This window comes from Palaemon carinicauda, chromosome 13 (genome assembly GCF_036898095.1).
Source record: "Palaemon carinicauda isolate YSFRI2023 chromosome 13, ASM3689809v2, whole genome shotgun sequence".
Classification (NCBI taxonomy): domain Eukaryota; kingdom Metazoa; phylum Arthropoda; class Malacostraca; order Decapoda; family Palaemonidae; genus Palaemon; species Palaemon carinicauda.
Genome location: NC_090737.1, coordinates 41,134,611 through 41,147,111, shown reverse-complemented (window position 1 = coordinate 41,147,111; position 12,501 = coordinate 41,134,611).

Sequence of the window (12,501 nt, the reverse complement as noted above, 5' to 3'; positions counted from 1 at the left end):
ATACTGTATATATATATATATATATATATATATATATATATATATATATATATATATATATATATATATATATATATATTGTAAGGACACCGCTCCCTTCGTCGTCCAGAAAATCAACAAACTGCTCATTTAATTGAATTCTCCTTTCACCACACCGTGGTTTCCCATGTATATGTATTCCGCTCTATCAGAGCTACATTTTGACATATGTATCATTTCATTACATGTTTCTGTTAACTCATAATTCGTATATTTGTAAGTGTAAGAAAACACATATATTTTGGCGGGCAATTCATTCTGATTTGGCGCCAGCGCCATCCTACCTTTCCGTCCGCACCTTGTAATATACTCCCATGCACATTTGAATAAAGCATCAGTTGATCTTGGTGACGCTTGTCTCACTGTCCTTACAACTGGTGACCCCGGAGTTGAAAGTTAGCATCAGCGGTTTTGGCTTTGCCATTAACGGGCTTATTACGGCCGTGCTACCTTCTCTATACTCCGTTACCTTAGGCATGAGCCTGCCTTTGGTTCTCCCACACTTCGGTGAATGTAAGGCAGTAGGATGAGCTTAACCGACATATCAACTTCCCACCTCTTCGCCGACTCATCGTCTGGCCACGATGCAGGAAGCAACACGCCCATCGCACCCAACGGCCTCGCCTCCACGCCCAAAGTCAAACTGCCGCCCTTTTCTCAACACAACACCGCTTCCTGGTTCCTGAGAGCAGACGTACTCTTCCGTGTCGCTAGACTCAGCGACTCCTGCGCCAAGGCTGACATCGTTCTCACCTCTATACCTGAAGAGGTATTCGACAAGATTTCCCCATGGCTCGACACCCAGGCCGGCCAAGTTTCATACGACGACCTGAGAACGAAACTCATCGGTATCTACTCCCTCTCCGTCTGAGTAAGGGCACAGAAAGTCCTGGACCTCGCCGGCAAGCCCATGGGTGACACCTCTCCTGTCGAGGCGTGGGACGAGTTAACCGGCCTGATTATGCTCCCAGAAACAGACAGCAACGGCCGACAACGTGAGATTAGCTTATCTCGCGAGATCTTTCTTCGACGCCTACCACAGGACGTAAGGGCCCGATTGACAGACGCCGACACGCTCCCGATGAACGAACTCCTGTCGAAGGCTCAGAAGCTCCACGAGGCCTCCAAAGCATCTCGCCTCGGAGCATCATCGTCAACACCGCCTTCGTTCTCCTCCTTTAGCAGCTGCTCTTCTATAGACTCCTCGGCAACGGCCCCTGAGGACGACGAGATCAACGTTCTATCAAGAAAGAAACCGCCGCAACCAACACGACCGAACCCTAGGACTAACTCAGCATGGTGATTCTACCACCAACAGTTCGGCAGCAACGCCAAGAAATGTAGAGCACCATGCAGTTTCCCTAGAATACGACGCCAGAAGCATCCACCTGCCACCATCGCAGCCGCAGGTAACCAAAACAAGAATGGTTTCTATATCCTCGATACCATTTCCAACTGTAGACTCATGGTAGACACTGGCGCAATGCAGTCAACGTTCCCACCTTCCAAGTCCGACCTAGACCGTGTTCCCGACAAAAACGCTCCCTCACTCATCGCCGCCAACGGATCTTCCATACGGTGCTATGGGATTAGGACCCTCAAGATATCTATCATGGGCCGTTCGTATTCATAGCCCTTCGCCATCGCTGACGTCAATCGCCCCCTCCTCGGTGCGGATTTCCTCGCCCACCACGGACTCCTCGTCGATGTCGCCAACAAATGTCTCATCGACACGGGAACCTGCCAGTCCCGCACCCTGGAACACGGCCCTGCAACAATGTCCGTATCCGCCGTAACGACGCACCCCTACGCCGACCTCCTACAAGAATTTCCCGAGGTTTACAAGCCCGAGCTCCGACACTCGCCAGGTTCCCCGTCTAAGCACGGGATCTACCACCACATCACAACGACAGGACCTCCTACTCACGCCAAATTCCGCCGCCTCCCGCCCCAGAAACTGAAGGATGCCAAACGCGCCTTTGAGGACATGGAACGCATGGGTATCTGTAAGAAAGCATCGAGCCCCTGGGCATCGCCCCTACACATGGTAAAAAAGCCGGACGGGTCCTGGAGACCTTGCGGCGACTACAGGCGCCTCAACCTCATCACAACGCCCGATCACTACCCGCTGCCCAACATGCAGGACCTAACGAACGCGTTGCACGGCGCAAAGTATTTTACCAAGATGGACCTCCTCAAGTCTTACTTCCAGGTCCCCGTATTTCCGAAAGACATCCCGAAAACTGCCATTGTAACGCCGTTTGGATCCTACACCTTCGCATACTCAACCTTCGGTCTACGCAACGCCGGGGCGACCTTCCAACGACTAATGGATAGCATTCTGGGTGACCTACCTTTCTGCGTCTGCTACGTCGACGATATCCTGATATTCTCGAAAACCAAGGAGGAACACCGGAGGCACGTCCGCACTGTCCTCAAACGCCTACAGGAGAACGGCCTGGTCGTACGTTTCGACAAATGCACGTTCGGTGCGGAAGGAGTGGATTTCCTTGGTCAGCGCGTATCCTCATGCGGGGTAAAACCCATGACAACGAAGGTCGACGCCATCAGAAAGTTCCCGATACCTACGACCATCCGCCAACTTCAGGAGTTCCTGGGGATGGTCAATTACTATAGGCGCTTCATCCCCAACATCGCACAAACCCTGTCACCCCTCGACAACGTCCTGAAAGGAAAAGCGAAAAAACTCGAGTGGGGTTTGCCCCAGCAACAGGCATTCGCCCGGACGAAGGATGCCCTCGCGAATGCCATCACCCTGGCTCATTTCGACGACAACGCGCCCCTGCTACTAACGACCGATGCCAGCAACGTAGCCTGTGGGGCTGTGCTGGAGCAACTCGTCGATGGTTCTCCTCGACCGCTGGCATTCTTCAGCAAGAAATTGAAACCCGCCGAAACAAGATACAGCACCTTCGATAGGGAACTCCTCGCCGTCTACCTCGCCATCCGCCACTTCAGGCACATCTTGGAAGGCATTCCCTTCACAATCGCGACGGACCATCAACCCCTCGTACACGCTTTTACGAAATCGACTGACGCATGATCCTCCCGACAACAACGTCATCTCGCAACAATCGCCGAATTCGGGTGCACCATACGTTACGTCCCAGGAAAGAAAAATCCAGTCGCGGACACCCTTTCAAGGATTGAAATTGACGCAATCCACCTGGGAATCGACTACGCCAATCTCGCAACCGAACAACGCACTGACCAAGAAGCACAGGATCACCTGACGGGGCCATCCACGCTCAAGATAAGTGCGATTCCCCTCGGACCAGCAGGAGTAACTATTCTTTCCGACACCAGCACCGGCCACCCACGTCCCTGGATACCAGCCTCCTGCAGAAGGAAAATATTCGATATCATCCATGGACTTTCACACCCCTCAGGACGCACCACCGCTCGCCTTCCGTCTGAGAAGTTCGTCTGGCCAGGGATAAAGAAGGACGCCCGGGAATGGGCGAAGTCATGCATCAACTGCCAGTCAAGCAAAGTCAGCCGTCACACCGAATCGGGGGTAGGCGATTTCCCCCAGCCAAAAAGACGTTTCGGTCACGTACACATCGACGTCGTGGGACTATTGCCCCCTTCTGGATCTGCTCGCTATCTGCTTACGATCATCGATCGCTCCACAAGGTGGTTGGAGGCATCGCCGATGACCGAAGCTACGACTCAAGCATGCGCCGAAGCCCTCCTGTCAAGCTGGGTGAGCAGGTTTGGCGTTCCTGACGACATCACGACAGACAGAGGCCCCGCTTTCCTCTCAGAAATATGGCTCGCTTTGGCGAACCTGATGGGGACGACGCTCCACAGCACCACGGCATACAACCCCGCGGCAAACGGCATGGTCGAAAGAACTCACTGCGCCCTCAAGGCGTCCCTGATGGCGAGCTGCACCGACGGGGACTGGAAATCACGACTTCCTTGGGTACTCCTCGGCCTTCGCACCGCCCCTCGCGCAGACGGCGAACCTTCGCCCGCCGAAAAGGTTTACGGGGAGGCGCTCGCAGTTCCTGGCGAATTCTTTCCCTCATCAACCGACGACACGCAGCTGGATCACTTAAGGGACATCGCCAGGAAGTTCAGGCCATGTCTCAAAACTTACCAGGACAGAACCAAGCACTTCAAGCCAAAAAACCTGGATGACTGCGGGTATGTTTTCGTCCGTGTCGACACTCATCGACAACCACTAACTAGACCTTATCGAGGCCCCTACCGGGTAATTAAGAGGACAACGAAAGCCTTCCTTCTCGACGTCCATGTCCAAGAGGACTGGGTCTCAATAGACCGCGTGAAACCAGCATTTCTCGAAGGAAGCGACACCGCCTCCGCCGGACCTGGCAGATCCAGAGTTCCACCTCAAAACAAGGCGCCCAACAAAAGAAAAATCATCAAACGACGACAAGAGGAAGAGATCCTTACGTCGACCGCCGGCGCGCCCCTCCGTTCAAAATCAAGAGGAACTCTCCGACGCCCGAAAAGATACGAAGATTGATCATCAGCCCTCTACGCCGCCCGATGTCTTGGGGGGGGGAGTACTTGTAAGGACACCGCTCCCTTCGTCGTCCAGAAAATCAACAAACTGCTCATTTAATTGAATTCTCCTTTCGCCACACCGTGGTTTCCCATGTATATGTATTCCGCTCTATCAGAGCTACATTTTGACATATGTATCATTTCATTACATGTTTCTGTTAACTCATAATTCGTATATTTGTAAGTGTAAGAAAACACATATATTTTGGCGGGCAATTCATTCTGATTTGGCGCCAGCGCCATCCTACCTTTCCGTCCGCACCTTGTAATATACTCCCATGCACATTTGAATAAAGCATCAGTTGATCTTGGTGACGCTTGTCTCACTGTCCTTACAATATATATATATATGACACTTCCCATAATTTTTGGGGATAGCCGATAAAAAAATTAAACAAAATGGGACTTTTCTTCTCTTCGTTTCTCTTCAGCCGAGGTTGGTTGGTACTGCTATGGTGCCAGAGCCCACTTTCCTATGGTATCCGCCACAAATGAAGCTTCATATTCTGAATCCCCTACTGCCTCTACCTTAGTGGTCACCAAGGCGACTGGAGAAAGTCGTAGGGCCTATCAGAAATGCTTCACAATCACACGCCATTCATTCCTATTTCTGGTATGCTTTTTTGCCTCTCTCACATCTATTCTGCTATCACCTAGAGCTTTCTTCCCTCCTTCCATCTACCCAACCCTGGCCTTCCTCTTGTACTTCTCCTATCAACTCTTGCATTCATCACCTTCTTCAGCAGACTATCATTTTCCATTCTCTCTACATGGCCAAACCACCTCATCACATTTGTATCCACTCTAGCTGCTACTTCATTTCTTACACCGCTCTCACCTCACTACTTCGTTCCTAATCCTATCTAATCAAGATATACCAGCCATACTCTTCAGACACTTCATCTTTAACACATTCAATTTCTGTCTCTCCATTACTTTCATTCCCCGCAACTCTGATCCATACATTACAGAGGGTACAATCACTTTCTCATACATAACTCTATTTACATTAAATCCTAACCCTCTATTCTTTATCACTCCCTTCACTGCCCCCAACACTTCACGTCCTTCATTCACTCTTCAAACACATTTACTGATTGACCCAGTTTCTTCTCCTAGTCTACAACCAATACAGTATCATTTGCAAACAACTGATTCACCTCCTACTCATGATCACTCTCATGATCAGTTTCAATTCTTGACCAAGCACTCGAGCATTCGCCTCTCTCACAACTCCATCAACAAACCATCAGTGGCGTAGCCAGGGGTGTCTCACAGGGGGGGGGGGGAGCATGGGCCAAGGTCATATTTGAAGGGGCAGCCCTATGCGAGGCCCAAAGGCCCGAAGCCCTGTGGCAGGGGGTCTGTAAGCCAGCAGTTCTGAAACTGTTTGAGATGCATTCTGAGCATCCAGAATAGTCATTTTGACCTTAGACATGAAAATCAGATGTACCAGTTGGAAGACTTAAGTTCAGCCTCATTTCAGTTTCATGATTTTCTAGGGGGAGGGGGTTATCATAGGGTCAACCCCCCCCCCCTCATTTTGTGTAGGGGGCACCCTCCCTAGACATAAAACTATGCAGTTTGAACTTTAATTCTTCTCTGTGGTACTTTGAGTTTCAGTTTCGGGAACAAGTTTGAATGCACTCAGCATGATGATAGTCCAGTAATAACACTCATTTATTACTATGTTCCAGTAGGCCTACACATCTTACAAAGCAATAGAAATAAATGCAACTGGACAGCTTTTGTCCCTTTTTTTTTTTTTACACAGAATTTGCAACAGGATTTAGGTTTTGTTGGAGTACCTGCATGTTTGATATGTTTTCCCATGGCGGGCAGGCGCCAAGTGAGTGTGCCGGTTGCATAAAGCAACCGAGAGAGTCTGTATCTGAGGACCGATTAAACCACATGTCCCCACCATCGTGTGTCTCTTGTCCTACCTTGACATCCAATATGGCGCAATGATTCTCAAGGACCAACGTGACCCTCACCATGCCCTTCCAGCGCCGCTCAGTGCAGTCCACCCCAAGGGCCGCACGCCCTGTCGTCCTACGTGGGCTCGTCCCTGCCCAACAAGAAGCCAGGCAAGCCATGGCGGCACAGCAGCAGATGATCATCGTTCTCCGTGACTGGCTTACGACACATGCTACCCCTGCGCCTTGTGTCCCCGCGTCTGCAGCCCCGGAGAAGTGCGAAATTGAGCTGAAGCCCGCCGCATTCAGGTCCTGGAGGAGGTCGATGGAATGCTGGATCGAACTTTGCAGACTACCGCCCCACGAGGTTGGCCACCACATCAGGCTATACTGCACACCCCCTCTACAACGGGCGCTGGACGCCAGATTCACCTCACAGGAATGGAGTAACCTCACCGCTACGGAAGCCATGGATTTTATTCGCGATATTGTGTTGCGATCTACAAACCGTGCTGTGCTATGGTCGGAGTTTTTTAATGCGGTACAAGGCCCAGGAGAAAGTGTCAGTGATTATTTTTTAAAGTGTTCTCAAAAGGCCACCGATTGCAATTTCCAATGCCCTCAGTGTCAGTGCAATCTAGCTGAGTATATGTTATTACCTAAGTTAATGGTGGGCTTAAGTGATGAGGCTATGCGTCGCCATGTATACCAGTGTAGCAATGACATCAATAGTGTTAGTGCCCTTAGGGCCAGGTGCTGTGCCTATGAGGCGGCCCGCGTCGACGCCGCTGCGCGCCAATGCAACTGGGGGGGATCTGCTTGTGCAGCTGGCAGTGAGACACCCGAGGCAGATCATCCGAGTGCAACCGTCGCTGGCACAGGTAGGGGTCCCCCACCCCCTCCCTTCAGGAACTGCGGTGGGCGCCACGCCTCTGGCAGAGCCTCATGCCCCGCTAAATCCGTCGTATGCAACGGGTTCCACAAGCAGGGCCATTACTACAGATGCTGCAGAAAGTCACAGGCAAAATCGACAGGATCCCCAGCAGACGTGTCTAGTGCTACGTCTAGCGCTGTGCTTGTTGCGGGTGCCAACCTCACCCGCCACCCAGTAGTGGAGGTGACAGTCGTTCACAACGACACAGGAGTACGTGTGCCGGTCACCGCCGTGGCGGACACCGGGGCACAGGTATGTGTGGCGGGGCCCTCCTTGCTATCGCACCTCCAAGTCCGCCCAGCAGCCCTTACACCCCGGGCTGGCTTGCGGGATGTGGCAAACCTTCCCCTGAAGTGCCTTGGATCTGCCGTGTGCCATGTCACCCTGCAAGGTCGCACCACGGAGCAGGATGTGTACTTCGTGCAGTCGGCAAAGCACATCTTCCTGTCGCTGGACGCTTGCAGGGACTTAACGCTGGTACCCAAGGAGTTCCCCCATCCCTCCCCCGCGGTGGCACACGTGAGCCTGTTCGATGGCACGGCCCAGGTACCACCCCGACCCGCCGAGGTGCCCCTGCCGCCCCAGGAGGAACATGCGGCCAGGTTGGAAGCCTGGCTCCTGCAACATTTCGCTACGACAACATTCAACACAGCCAGGAAGCCACTACCAGTGATGCAGGGGAAACCGCATCATATCCACCTGCTCCCAGGAACCACGCCTTACGCATGCCATACCCCAGCATCAGTGCCAAAACACTAGGAAGAGGAAGTGAAGGCCCAGCTCGAAGAAGATGTCGCTCGTGGCGTCATAGAACCGGTACCTGCCGGGCAGCCAACCGAATGGTGCACCCGTATGGTGGTCGTCGCCAAGAAGTCAGGACAGCCACGCCGTACAGTTGACTACCAGCGCCTCAACGCATCTTGCCTACGGGAGACACACCACACCCCCGCCCCATTCGACATGGTGTCCGGGGTACCTAAGCACACATTCAAGACCGTGGCGGACGCGTACTGGGGATACCACCAAGTGGAGTTAGACGAAGAAAGTCGCGATCTAACCACATTCATTACCCCCTGGGGGAGATATCATTACCGTCGTACACCCATGGGGCACTGCTCCGCTGGCGTTGCATATACTCGACGATTCGACGACGCCATCCAGGACATCCAGAGGAAATATAAGTCCTTGGACGACACCCTACTCTACGACGACAGCATTGAAGGGGCCTTCTGGCATGCCTACGACTTCCTCGAAACATGCGCAGCCAAGGGCGTTACCCTTAAGCCGGAGAAATTCCAATTCGCAAGAAGGGAAGTGGACTTCGTGGGCTTCAACCTGGGCTGGGAGGCCTACAAACCAACAGAGGAACGTTTGGCGGCCATCAAGAACTTCCCGATGCCACATCAGCCCTCTATCACCGACATAAGGGCTTGGTACGGATTCGTCAACCAGCTGGCGCCCTTCCTCGCGACAGCCCCCATCATGAACCCATTCAGGGAGCTCCTCAAAAAACCAACCGGGAAGGCAGTGTACTGGGACGAGGCACTCCGCACCAAATTTCATCACGCCCAAGACATGATCTGCCAATTAGCAAAGGACGGACTGGCCTACTACGACAGGAGCCGCCCCACAGCAGCGATCACCGACTGGAGCAAAGAAGGCATAGGGTTTGTGATCCTTCAACAGTATTGCTCATGCAGCTCCGCCAACACACCCTTTTGCTGCACGGGTGGGTGGCGCCTGGCACTATGCGGCAGCCGCCATCTCACCGTCGCCAAAGCTGGCTTCGCTGCCGTGGAGGGGGAGGCCCTCGCGGTAGCCTGGTGTCTCCAGAAGGCGAGGCTGTTCTTGCTGGGGTGCCCCAACCTCACCGTTGTGACGGACCACCGCCCGTTAACCAAGTTACTGGGGGATTGGGCCCTCACGGAAATCTCCAACCCCCGCCTCTTCAGGCTGAAGGAGAGAACTCTGCAGTACCGATTCAGGGTCAAGTATCTGCCGGGGAAGCGTAACAGCGCGGCGGACTTCCTGTCCTGATACCCTACCTTGAAAACCGATCCCAGCGCCCACGACATGTATTGGTGTGCTACTGTCTTAAGCACACATTTGAGTATGAGTTGTTTTCAGATGTATTTAAATGGTTTACTGAATACATCTTAATGGTTTTTAAGTTTTATTTGTAATAAACAACAGAGTTAAACATCTCCATCACTGGAGGAAGCTGTGTTGGTCCACATGACCAATTCTGGTGAAGTTTAGATATGAACTGAATAAATTACCGATATCACAAATATCGTATGCTTGCTTTAATTTAGCCAAGTGACGGAATCGGAAGACACCTGCATCCGGTGACGTCACAAACTTTCACACGAGGAGACAATGTGTTGACGTTAAGAAAGAATGTCAATCTGCGAGGTTAGCATTATACATCCTGCTTATAATTTGAATGACTACAGCAAATCTCACGGTTAGCTCTTCCAACCAACATGACATATTACATCATTTGTTTTAAACATGTAATATTAACTATTCTAATCATTACATTAGCTCGGCCAGCTATCTCAATTTTTTTACAAAAATTTAACAACAAGCCGAAACATGGTTATTAGGTGTGACTGGACATACGTATTATTCTTTGTTTAACATTAGCCATAACCAACTGAGGACGAATGTCCAAACAGGCACATCAAAAAATAATAACAACAATACATACAAAAAAGATATTACCAAAGCAAAAAGAAAAATGCATGATAAAACCAAGATCATATATATGGTACATTGCTAGCAAATGATTACATGGTACCAAAAAACAAAATAAATTCTGACTTACATATGATTTGGTAACTTGATAAAGAATAATTGTTAACTTTGTCAGAAACAAGATACTCAATTTTTAGTGCACAAACACGAATTCCTGGTATGTACACGTACCACGGTTTCGTACATATATATATATATATATATATATTTATATATAGGGCTGATACATTTTATTAGATGCCCATAGATTCTGTTATATATCTTATTATATTTTTTTTTTTTTTTTCTCTTTTCTTTTTTAACATTCCGGCTTATATATTTTTATTAGATGCCGAGAGAAAAAAATGATTTATATCCTTTTTTATTTTATTTATTTTTTAAATGTTATTTTAAATGTATTTTTAACAATGCAAATGTAGAGAATTTCTTTAATTACATATTACTAGCGTACTAATCAGCTTTTCATACAAACATCTTCCTGACAAATTACTCCCTTAGCGAATGAGGTGGCCACTCATACAGCTTTGAACTGGATCAGGTAGGGGGTATTGTCAGGGCTATTCAACTCGTTCCTTTGTAGCTGCTTGCTGTGCCGTAACCTACGCCAAACAAGGATGTTCACGGCGATAAAAATTATCACCGTTACACACAAACTAGCCAGTATTATGGGGTGAAGAATCTCTTTATAAGTCGGTGACAGGTGGTCCTTTTCGGTAAGTTTCATCAACCGCTTTGCCACACTTCCGTTGTAGGGGAGAGGAAGTGCGGGCATTGTAGAGGTCCACGTGAAGTTCGCGAAGTAAGCTCGTTCTCTGATGATTGTCCGTAGACCAGTCACCATGGAATTCGGGGAAGTCCCGATACAGCCATCTGCTGCGACGAAGATGTGGTTGAAGGATGTGGATCCGTCAGGGCATGATACATTGAAGCCGTCCTTGTCGTATCGTATCCACGAGCCATTATTTAGTCTGCAATTGAATTCCTTATTGTCAAAGGGATAAAGCTTATCCAGACAATTTTCACTTGTATGGGAGAGAGCACCGTCTAGCACTATACCTAACTCGCATGAATCCATTAAGTTTTTACGGAATTCAAATGAGTCAGCTGTACATATTTTTCTATCCATTGCGTCTGAACAGTGAGTTAATTGATTTAAGTCTTTAATGACCGTATATGTTTCCTTGTCTGGGGAAATCAATACGTGTCCTGTCAAACTGGATATTACTGGATTTGAGTGATTCGTCATGAAAGTCGGAAATGGTGATATCCTGTAAGATTGCCAGGCATCAGAAGAATCAAAGGAATTGTAATCCTAATCTTGTTATTATCTACGTTTACTGTAATTAGGCTGTAATAAAATTCTAACCTATGTTCGTCTAACAAAGGAACATAGCCTAGTTTATCCCTTCCGTTCTCCAGAACTAATTTTAAGTAACGTATAGGCAACAAATGGGGCGACAATACACCTTTAGTTGCTAACGTGATAGCTTCTACATAATCCTTGGATTTCTCAATGAAATGTGCAATTCTGTTATGTATGTGATCTATCTTTGAATCATAATACGTTAATGTTGCCAACAAATCCTGTACTTCCATAATTTGAACGATATTATCTGAATGTTCATTTAACAAATCCATAATTTTATTGATTGAAGCTAACTGATCCCTTAGTTCTGACATAATCAATTCATCTTTATGAGTCAAGAACTCAATTTTCTTATTTTGATTACTAATTTTAAGACGATTGGAAAGTCCTAAACCTAAACTTGCAACAGACCCAAAGATGCTTAATGCAGCATAAATGAACGGATTCCGTCTTTCTTTTTGTTCGTGTCCTACAGTCCACATCAAAAGGTCATAAGCCAAAGATCCTGTCTCGCCAGTCTTATTTTTCAAGTCATCAGATAGCATCTCTGCAACTTTTAATGTTGATCCAAGCAAACTCTTAGTAGTCAAATGAAAATGTCTCCTATGCAACTCATCCAATGATGCAGAAAACCTTGAAATGGCGGTTCTTAAGCTAGTGACATCATTCTCTTGAAGAAAAATTGCTTGCATATGCACTTCGACAATTACGTTGGTTGATGTAATAAAAATGTCTTCTTGTCTTTCAACTATATTGCCATATTTAAAATATATATTCTTAGTCTTAGAACTCATCCCATACGAGAAAAATGTCTGAGCGAACAGTATCACTCCCAACAACAAAAAATTCATCTTGGAAACCTGTAACGAGAAAAAATATATGTAATTACTCCTGTATTAAAAAGAAAACTTTTAGTCACACAAAACAAA